This window comes from Trachypithecus francoisi, unplaced genomic scaffold, assembly GCF_009764315.1.
Source record: "Trachypithecus francoisi isolate TF-2019V2 unplaced genomic scaffold, Tfra_2.0 Lachesis_group16, whole genome shotgun sequence".
In the NCBI taxonomy this organism is placed as follows: domain Eukaryota; kingdom Metazoa; phylum Chordata; class Mammalia; order Primates; family Cercopithecidae; genus Trachypithecus; species Trachypithecus francoisi.
The window spans coordinates 59819310-59830698 of record NW_022681461.1 but is presented as its reverse complement, the minus strand read 5'-3'; positions in this window follow the sequence as shown (position 1 = coordinate 59830698).

Sequence of the window (11389 nt, the reverse complement as noted above, 5' to 3'; positions counted from 1 at the left end):
AAACTGAACAGAATATCTTACATAAAAATGATATCAGTGTGAATAAGTAATGGTTTTGTAGATAACTTATGTTTTGTATTGCAAATAGCCTATATTTATAGTGATTATGTATCAAGAGAAATGAAACAGAACATGCACTGTTAGTAAATGTATGCAATTTATTAGTTTGGGCATGAATTCAATTTATTTGTCTTATTGACTCACCAGAATATGCTTGGTTTATGCAAAGACTTTATTAGTCTGGAAGAGAAACAGAGTAGCTATGTTTGTCAGAATTTAAATTTGGAGTAAAAACTTTCTATTCTAATCATCTATGGCCAACATTGAAATACACATTTTTTCCTTAAAACAAGTATTTCATCATAAAAAAAAATAAATATAAAATAATCAGAATTTATTTTGACACATGGTAATAGACTCATTTGTATAACTTATGTAAGACATGCTAATCAAGAAATAAGTACTTTTAAAATATTGTGATTCTTTTCCTCTTTACTTCCTTGTAGTACATGTGGCTCTATTCACTCATATTTTTAAACAGTCATTTAAAAATATAATTCCTTGTAAGAGGGGCCACATCAAGAGGTGTCACAAAAGAATTCAAATTCCATACCTATTAAAATAGAAGAATACTTTAGGGATTTTAAATCTTTTTTATACTCGGTAGATTACAAATGAAGCAGATCATAAATCATTTAAATTATAATTATGAACATTATCTTTTAATTAGTGTTCTAGAAATTAGTTTATAAAGAGTATTTTGTTTAAAAACGATCTTTTAAAGTCTATCAATAGAGTGTGGAAGGACTGGAATATGGGAAATAATATATTCAATATGATTAAAAAATAAGCTTTTAATTCAATTATGGATATTAATTGTAGATAACAAACCTCCACCTGCATTTCACATATTATCTGAGAATTTTGCTTCCGATTTGGCTGAGTAGCTCCTATCAAAATAAACCTCCTAAAGATGACTGTAAATTTGAGGACAGGGGACCTATTTGAAGACACTAAAGCGGGGTTTGGGGAAGCACAGCCAGAAACTAGAAGGGAGTTAGCTCTTGTTCTAGCAAAAGAGAATGGCACTGGGTAAATTTAAATTTATCATATTTTATTGCTTTTAGACTGAGGGCAGGCTCAAGTCTGCAACATTCAGGGCATTTAAAACTCTAATGGACAACACACAGCTATGCTGGTTTAAAAAATCAGGGAATCAAGTGTAGAGCAGCTACAGCTATAGAAAAGTAAAGAGGGCTGGGCACGGTGGCTCACGCCTGTAATCCCAGCACTCTGGGAGGCTGAGAGGGGTGGATCACGAGGTCAGGAGATCGAGACCATCCTGACGAACACAGTGAAACCCCGTCTCTACTAAAAATGCAAAGAAAATTAGCTGGGCACGGTGGCGGGCACCTGTAGTCCCAGCTACTTGGGAGGCTGAGCCTGCAGTGAGCCGAGATAGCACCACTGCACTCCAGCCTGGGCAACAGAGCAAGACTCCTTCTCAAAAAAAAAAAAAGAAAGTAAAGGGGAGATTTCAAAAAGATGAAGTCCCAGAAATGGAAAAGCCAGATAGTGAGAGTACCAAGTTCTGTGTCTAATCACTGCTCAGAAGTCTAGCACAGCCCTGGACCATGCATGGACGGAGCTGACATCAAGCAGTTCAGATAAAAAAACTGAATTGAAATTTGAAATGCCAACCTTCATGGGGGAGATAAGTTTTGTAGGTTGATTTCAGCCTGCTTAAAAATCAAGGGAGACCAGTCTTAGAAAAATAAGAGAATCCAGATTTTCTACAACATAAAATTCACAGTGTGCAATATACTGTACAAAGCTACTCGATATACAGGGAAAAAAGAAAAAAACAGGAAGCATGACCTATTTGCAAGAGAAAACACACTCAACAGAGACCAACTTCCAGATAAACCAGATATTACAGTAGGCTGACAAGGATTTTAAAGCAGCTACTGTAACTATGTTCAATATAATAAGGTAAAATATGCTTATGATAAATGAAACTATGGAAAATCTCAGCACAAATTAAAAAACTGAAATTTCCCACAGGAAAGCATACCACCAAATATATATCACAATATCATGGTCTAAGTGTCAAATGAATAGCCATACATGTGGGCAAATAGGAAACGTGTCGGGAAAAAGCTGAGTGTTGGGAGGGAAACTGAGACAGGGCTTAGCATAATATGCTCTGGCATGTGTCTAGGCTTCTGGCTCCTTGCTTCTAGCCCTCCTAGGCTCCTATTCCCATTATCTCAAGTAGCAGAACATGTTCCTTATAAATGCTAAACCATCACACAGCTGTAAATCATGTGCTTAATGCAGTGTGTCCTTTTGACCTCCAGATTCTCACCACCTGTTTCTTTGTTGGATTACCAATTAATACCGTGGGCTCCTAGCGCTCGGGGTATTCGCAGCCTACATAAAATAGTGATGGCCTATCCTAGTGAGCACCCCTTTTTTTCTCTATCTTTTTCTTAATCCTTTGACTCCACCAGGCTTTGTCATTTTCACAATCTGGTGTTGGGTCTGGTCATTCTAACTATTCCTGGCTGCCCACCGTGGGGCAACAAAGCCCCCAATGAAAAAATGCCAGAGGATGCATTGTCTTAAAGGACACCCAAGGATGTCTACAAGAAGCTAAGTGGGAAAGCTGAGCGCTCAGAAGAGCCAGGGTAGCAATGGGACAAAGTGAAAGCAGACATTCTGCTTATTTAGATTTCTTAAGGCGTTTATTACAAAGTGGGGGAGCGAAAATTAGTACTTGGAATTTGTTATTGCTCATGCAGTAAAGTAGTTTCGCCCGTGGTTCCTGGAGCAAGGGACTATGGAGTCGGATGAATGGGAGAGAATTGGTAGAAATCTAAAGAAAGCATATAAAGATAGAACAAAAAGTCCAGTCTGTTTGGTCAGTGTGGGTGCTAATAAGAGCAGCTCTTGAGCCATCTCAAACAGATGAGGCAGGTTCAGATGAGGAAGAGGACGAGTGGAAAAAAAACTACAGATTCCTGAATGTGAGGAACAGAAACCAGAGGAAAAAGAAAAGGGAAACTGAAAAAAGTATGTTTTACTAGCCCGTCGGCTCCACCTGCTGAACTAAGGGAAAAGCCACCTCTTTCGCCTCTTAATGGGCAAGAAGATGAATTGGCTGCAAAACGTACTGCTCCTGTAGTTGCAACATTAAAACCTGGAGCGATTGGTGGTGCTATACAAAAAATTCTACTCAAAGGGCTAGAGTCGAGGGAGACCTTGAAGCATGGCAATTTCCCCAAACTATAATCCGGCAGAGGACAGCAAATTTCCTCCCGCTGTTTCCAAAATCCATCTACAAAGGAGAAAGATACACAGGTAGCTAAAGAAAACAAGCATACCCTATTCCTCTAAAAGCCTGGGTGAATTTAAAACCTATAATTGATAATTGAAGGTCTCCGTGACCTTGTAACACTCCAATATTACCTTGTCAGTGTAAACAAGGGCGTATCCTAAAAGCACTGAGACCACTGACAACCAGTAGCTTTCCTATCAAAAATCCTTAATCCAGTAACCCGTGGATGGCCAAAATGCATTCCATCGGTAGCGGCAACTTCTTTGCTAGCAGCAGAAAAGTAGAAAAAGAACTTGGAGGAAACCTCGCTGTGAGCACACCTCACCAGTTCAGAACTATCCTAAGTTAAAAGCAAAAAGGTAGCTTACTAACTCTAAGTATGGGCTGTTCTGTTAGAAAAAGGTGATTTAACCATTGAAAATTCCCTTAAGCCAACAGGTTTCCTAACAAGGGATTTAAATCTTCCTTTAAATCGGACCCATATAAAGGTCTGACCTAGAGCTAGGAGGAACTCCTTTCAGGACAGGACAGTAGATGGTTCCCCCCATGTGGCTGAGGGGAAAAAACATAATGGGTATTCAGTATTTGATAGAGAAACTTGTAGAAGCAGAGTTAGAAGAGTTGCTTAATAATTGGTCTGCTCAAACAAACATGTGAACTGTTTGCACTCAGCCAAGCCTTAAAGTATTTACAGAATCAAACTATCTAAATCCCGACTCAAAAGGTTACCTACATCTCTGAAATGAATTTGCATAAGAACTGTTTATGGGAGTGTATCTTAATGGGGCAGCTGGGTGGTTATGAAATACTCGGGAACCCAGCCCAGCTCCAGAATTCACCTGAGTGCAAAGGCAATGTTGAACACGCTGGTAAAGGACCACTAGAACCCAGCAGCCTGGACCCCTTTCTTTGTGGTCAAGAAAGGTGGAAAAACAGGCGCAGGACTGCTACATCAGTGAGCGTAAGTAATCCGATAAGCAGAGATCCATGGGTGGTTATGCACCCTGGAAAGGAATAAGCTATTAGGACCTTAGAGGACGCTCTAGGACTAATGCTCATCACAAAATGACTAGGGGTGCTGGCATCCCTGTGTTCTCTTTTCAGATGGAAAATATTCCCCCTAGGGCAAAAATGCCCCTAAAATGTATTCTGGAGAATTCAGTCCAGAGTGCATGTACCTTTTTTCCCCTCTCAGACTTGAAACAACATGGGCCTAGGTAAATTTTCAGATATCCCTGATGGCTATATTGATGTTTTACAAGGGTTAGGACAATCCTTTGATCTGACATGGAGAGAGAGAACGTTACTGCTAGATCAGACACTTAACTCCAAATGAGAGAAGTGCAGCCATAACTGCAGCCGAGAGTTTGGCAATCTCTAGTATCTCAGTCAGGTCAGTGATAGGATGACAACAGAGGAATAATTCCCCACAGGCCAGCAGGCAGTTTACAGTGTCGACCCTCATTGGGATGCAGAATCAGAACATGGAGATTGGTGCCACAGACATTTGCTAACTTGCGTGCTTAGGACTAAGGAAAACTAGGAAAAAGCTTATAAATTAAATAATGTCCACTATAACACAGGGAAAGGAAAATCCTGCTTTTCTGGAGAGACAAAGGGGAGGCATTGAGGAAGCATACCTCTGTCACCTGACTCTAGTGAAGGTCAACTAATCTTGAAGTTTATCACTCAGGTGCAGACATTAGAAAATACTTCAGAAGTCCGCCTTAGGCCTGGAGCAAAACTTAGAAACCCTATTGACGTTGGCAACCTTGGTTTTTTATAATAGAGATCAGGAGGAGCAGCCGGAACGGGACAAACAGGATTTTAAAAAAACGGCCACCGCTTTAGTCTTGGCCCTCAGTCAGGCAAGCAGACGTTGGAGGCTCTGGGAAATGGAAAAGCTGGGAAAATCAAATGCCTAATAGGGCTTGCTTCCAGTGCTGTCTACAAAGACACTTTAAAAATTGTCCGAATAGAAATAAGCCACCCCTTCGTCCATGCCCCTTATGTCAAGGGAACACTGGAAGGCCCACTGCCCCAGGGGACAACAGTCCTGAGTCAGAAGCCACTAACCAGATGATCAGCAGCAGGACTGTGGGTGCCTGGGGCAAGCGCCAGCCCACGCCATCACCCTCAGCCCTGGGTATGCTTGACCATTGAGGGCCAGGAGGATAACTGTCTCCTGGACACTGGCGTGGACTTCTCAGTCTTACTCTCCTATCCCAGACAACAGTCCTCCAGATCTGTCACTATCTGAGGGGTCCTAGGACAGCCAGTCACTAGATACTTCTCCCCCCCACTAAGTTGTGACTGGGGAACTTTACTCTTTTCACATGCCTTTCTAATTATGCCTGAAAGCCCCAGTCCTTTGTTAGGGAGAGACATCCTAGCAAAAGCAGGGGCCATTATATACTAGAATTAGGAGGAGAAGGAAAAAGGGTAAATACATACACAGACTCTAAGTATTCTTCCCTAGTTCTCCATGCCCACGCAGCAATATGGAGAGAAAGGTATTCCCTCGGAAGTTAGGAATTCCCTATCTAATATCAGGAAGCCATTAGGCCCCAAAATTCTCCTTACTGGAGTCTACTTCCTCTGATCCCTGCCTAAAGATAATTATATGGGAAGAGGATTTGCTCGTGTCTCTCCAGGTGACAATCGGGTGCCTATGTGGGTGCCCACCAAACACCTGAAGATCTATCATGAGCCACAGCATCTAGTGCACCCACCTGTACAGTGCGAATTGAAGGTTTGACAAGCCTCGATTTGCTTTCTCTATGCCTTCTCTTAATCAGAGAAAGCCTGTTTCTCATCAGTGGCCTCCTGGCTACAGCCATAAGTTTTTGCTTCTGTTTCAATAGATTTACTAACGTGGGGGTGAGGGGGGGTATGCTTGTGTTTTTGCAGGAGATGAATGAACCGTGTGGATGCCCTCCAGATGTATACGACCATGGAAAGGGACACTGGAGGGATCCATGGATCCCAACCATGAACTGGGTTCCCCCACTACAAGCCATGAGCCAGTTAAATCCGAATGCAAAGATGGAACAAGGACTGACCGGAGTCACGACGATGCTTAATGAACCAACGCTTGCTGATTCACTTCCTCTCTACCACGAACACAAGAGACCCTAATAGTTAGGCAGGAGTATCATCGCCCCTATTCAGCATGAAGAAGTTACAGAAGACGGACCTTCATCCTTCTGCAACCCCTGGGATTAAGGGGTCCCCTTGTAAAAGGGAAAGGAGAACCATGTGGGAAGCATTCAAACCAGAGTGACTCCAGTTTCTGAATAAGGGCTAAGAAAAATGAAGCTGGATCACCGACTGTCACTTAAAGGGCTGCACAGCCTGCAATTGCCTTGCTCAATTAAGAGGCCGCCTCTTAAGCTAGTAATAGTAATAATACCTTCTTTTACAAATAAGGGGGGCATGTTGGGGAAAAAAACTGAATGTTGGGAGGGAAACTGAGGCAGGGCTTAGCATAATGTCTCTGGCATGTGTCTAGACTTGCTGGCTCCTCTAGCCCTCCTAGGCTTTTTCCCATTATCTCAAGTAGCAGAACATGTTCCTTATAAATGCTAAACCGTCACAGCTGTAAATCATGTGCTTAATGCAATGTGTCCTTTTGACCTCCAGATTCTCACCACCTGTTTCTTTGTTGGATTACCAGTAAATACCGTGGGCTCCCAGAGCTCGGAGCTTATCACAGCCTCCATACAATAGTGATAGCCCCCTGGTGTGCCACCTTTGTGTCTTAATTCTTTGACTCCACCGGACTTTGTCACCCCCACAACCTGGTGTTGGATCTGTTTACCCCAACAAATTCAGTTATTCTTTCAATATTATGTAATAATTGATAGCACACTTAAATGGTTTGCTGATTGTCACACTTGCTTATTATAAACCTTAGGTTATTACAAAGATTGATATTGTAAACCAAAGGAATTACAATATTTTGTTTATTCTTTGTGCTGAGTTTCATGAAAACTTGTGTCACAAGGTATATGGAACATTCTGAAATTCAGCTAGGCAAACGGACCTTTGCCTTCACTATATCTCCAATGACCACCAAGCAATAATACAGGGTTGTGATGGATAATGCATTACTTGCCTCTCAGATGAGAAGCCAGGTGAACCTTGGCTTTCTCATAGTTTATTTTAAAAGCTGTTCTGGGTCACAAGCTGACGAGGGACTCTCGACATAAAAATAAACACGTTCCACGCAGTTCTTTGGGAAATTTTCTTCACATTTACAGCATCTAACATTAGGATTTTAAATAACCTGTTACCTATTTGACCAAAAGGACTTTTCTCTACACTGATCCACTACAGAAATGATTGCCTATGTCATTTGCTTTATATATCTTTGAATTTTTACATTTTCTTCCACAAAACTAATATAAGCTACTCAATGTTTTTTATTATAACTCCATCAGCTCTTAAACAATAGTATTCTCTTCAAAACTGGTTAATGTGTATTTGTTTTGAGTGACTGTTTGATATATACTTGCTCTTTAATGCCTGCATAATGTGGACCTGCCTCAGGATGAATCTAGGTGTCTACTCACATTTACAGAACATACCAAGAGCCAATTGTGTATATTAAGTATAAATTTATATAAAAGTCTTAAAAATAGACCAAATATGTTTGCATGAAGCCATAACTTTTATAAAAGTTATAACATTTGTTTCTACTGAAACATTTGCCAAGTTACAGCTTATTTTTACTAGACATTTAAAAAATAAGCTTTCTCACATCCATTAGCAGATTTGCACAATAAGATAAAAAGAGATTATCTGAAACTGAGATGGTTTTTCCTCACTTTTGGCAAAGAATTAAAAAGTGAGATCTATACTCATACCCTTGACAATGATTGGGCTTGTGAGAACTTGGAATAATAAAGAAATAAAGTTAAGATGTTCCACTTTTTATCAAAGATTATGCAGGTTTAGCCGCCTTCTCTTGAGATTCTTGCCGTGGGAGAATACTGCTATGCAAGAATTTTGATTGCTTTGAGACAGAACTGCTAAAAACGCCTTCTACTGGCCCTTTTATCAGCATTACCCAGTGAAAGCCTAAGCAACAGACAGCCTTAACTGAGCTATGTGAGGGAAGTATCCTGAGCATTCTATCCAGACGAGCCTTCAGATGACTGTAGTCCTACCCAACATCTGAACGCAACTACGGTAAAAGATACCAGGTAATACGCAAACCCCCTGAAGTCCCGACCCACGAAATTGTCTATAATGTTATTTTATCCCTCTACATTTTGGGATATTGCTTTATGCTGCTATATATAAATCTCCAGAACTTTCCACCATGCTTGGATATAACTTTTGCTTTCACTTTATGTACCAGCTGTACTCTCCAATTTACATATGAGGAAGCTGAGACACAAAGAGGTAAAGTTACTTTCCCCAAAGTCTCACAGCTATTGATAGTAAAAGGAACCAATGGGTAAGTCGCATAAAACTCAGCACAATGCTTGACACATAATAGTTACATGGTAAATTTTGAGCCATTATTATGATTATTGTTTTGGAAACTTGAAGTGGTAGTTGTACATCAGGCTGCAATTTAGAGTGCTTTGCGAGGCATGGGGGAGAGTGGAAAACCTTGTACCTTCCTTGTACCTGCTATTCACGGTACTTTGAAGACAAATTTGGAAATGCCTTGCCTCTTCCTTGAAGTGATGAAATAATCAGATGAGAGTGATTCAGGTCATGTGCTCTTGTCTGGGCTTTGTCATTTACTTGGGAAAGTCCCAGGAATTCTTTGCTTCTCAACTTCATCTATAAAATGAGACAACTAGGTTCGTAGACAATCTAAATACCCTTTTGTTTTAATATTTTCCAAGATTATTTAATAGATAGATATTCCTTGAATGGAAAACAATAGTGATCCACCTCTTGTCCATCACTGGTGAGATCTCAAAAAATAATACAAGAGCATTGGACAGCTGGAGAATAAACAGTTAATGGGAAAGGAGTAAAGTGGTGGAGAAACAATCGATCAAAAACACTTTAGCTTCAGCTCCTTCTCAATGTTCTTATACCTCTTGCGAGCCCAGGTGCAAATCCAAAATTGCTTCAGACTGTGAAGCAATCTTAGTGAATTCTATAGGTAAGAGTTTTAATGAAACTGAGACTGCACAGATCACATATACAGGAAATCAGGCATGCCTTGAAGAGGGGAAAAATAGTGTGCTATCCAAACCTCACTTTACAAGTGAGAGACATGAGCTCCAAAGATAATGGGTTTACTATTGATTATCTTGGTAGCAAGGCTGGCAGGAAGACCCAGAATCCAGAAATACATGGCATTTCATAACTGCAATTCATGTAATTTTGAGGCAGTTCATCAAGTGATGGCTTGGGGAAAAGGCCATGATAACTGTGAAACTCCTAAAACTTCCCAAATAAAGATGGGATCTGGGAGGGTAAGAGGGGAACAGAGTGTTTGCTCTACAACATATATTCTTAACAAATGCCCTATTCCCCTCATCTCCAGATGGATGAGGCATTTATATTGACGTGACATATTTATATTGAAGGACTCAGCATTTTTTTCTCTAAGGGTCCAGATAGTTAAATATTTGTGTCTTTGTGGGCCACACGGTCTCAGTCACCACTACTCAATTATGCTGTTGTAGCATGAAAGCAGCAATGAACAATTTGTAAGTGGTCATAGTCATGTTCCAATAAAACTATTTACCAAAATGGACAACAGAGCAGAGTTAGCCTACGGGCAATAGTTTGCCTATGTGGAATTTATGTGTATTTCTTATATAGCATATACACATTTTGGGGGCTAGATGTTAGACACTCATAGTGTGTGTTGTGTAAGTTACTGGAAAATAGAGCATGTATTTTCTGAATCACTTTTGTAAAACCCCAACATGTTTTGAAAAGACATTTTAATTGATTTTCTAAAAGTAACATAAAATAAGTACCTGATATAACTTGTAGAGGTATCACCCAGTTAGTGGATTTTATTGTTCATTCACACATACACGCAACTTAGCAGCTCCCAGGTAATATGAAATAAAATGACAAGTCCATTTCTCAATATATTTACATCTAATGCATTTTTTCACGTAGAAGAAATAGGGAAATACAACTCATTGTGTCCTGATGGAAGAAAGGGGTCCACCTGACATCAAGTGACAGATGGAATAGGCTTAGTAAAGGAGCTGATGCTTGTGCTACACTTTGATGATTGAATAGGAGTTTATCAAATGACTTGAGGAAAGCATTTTTCTGGCATAGCCATCATCCTGTATATAAAGGTGCGATGAAAGAAACTGATATTACAAATCATGTAATTCTCAAGACTGATTTGCTCAGACTGACATTTTCCTTGCCCCTACTGTTTCAATATCATTTTTTCTTGTCACGTCATGCCAAAATTTAGTCTCATCTTAGTTTCACAAATTCACCTACTCACCAATTTTGGAATTAATTGGAAACTAGCCTGTCAAAAAATCCTCTTTTAATACTAATTTAATTCTGGAAATAATCTTGGCTTAAGTTTTTTTATGGGATAACGATCATTGTAATGATGTCAGGATTGGTAAATTCTGCATCTACTTTATCTGATCAGAAAATGCATATATACACACAGCACTGAGCAGTTGAAAATGTTCTTTCCTCCATATCCTGGTCATCTTTGTAATACTGCATTTTCTCTTACTGCTTAACTCATGTTTTACTTCAAGTGTTTTCTTTTTTCCTGGTGGGTTTTTTGTTTATTTGGTATCTCTGCTACTGTGTATAATTTACATAAAATAAATAGTATCCATTTCAAGTCTTATAATTTGAGTTAACACGAAATTACTAAAATCATAACACCAAACATTTCCATCACGCCAAAATTTTCCTCCTGCCTGTTTGTAGTTCATTACTCCTTTCAACCATGCTGATCCCAGGCAATCAATAATCTGTATCTTGTCACTGTCACTCAAGGTGCTTTCAAGAATTTTGAAACATGGAATTGTACAGTATGTATGCTTTGGCATCTAAATTATTCCACCTAGGATAATG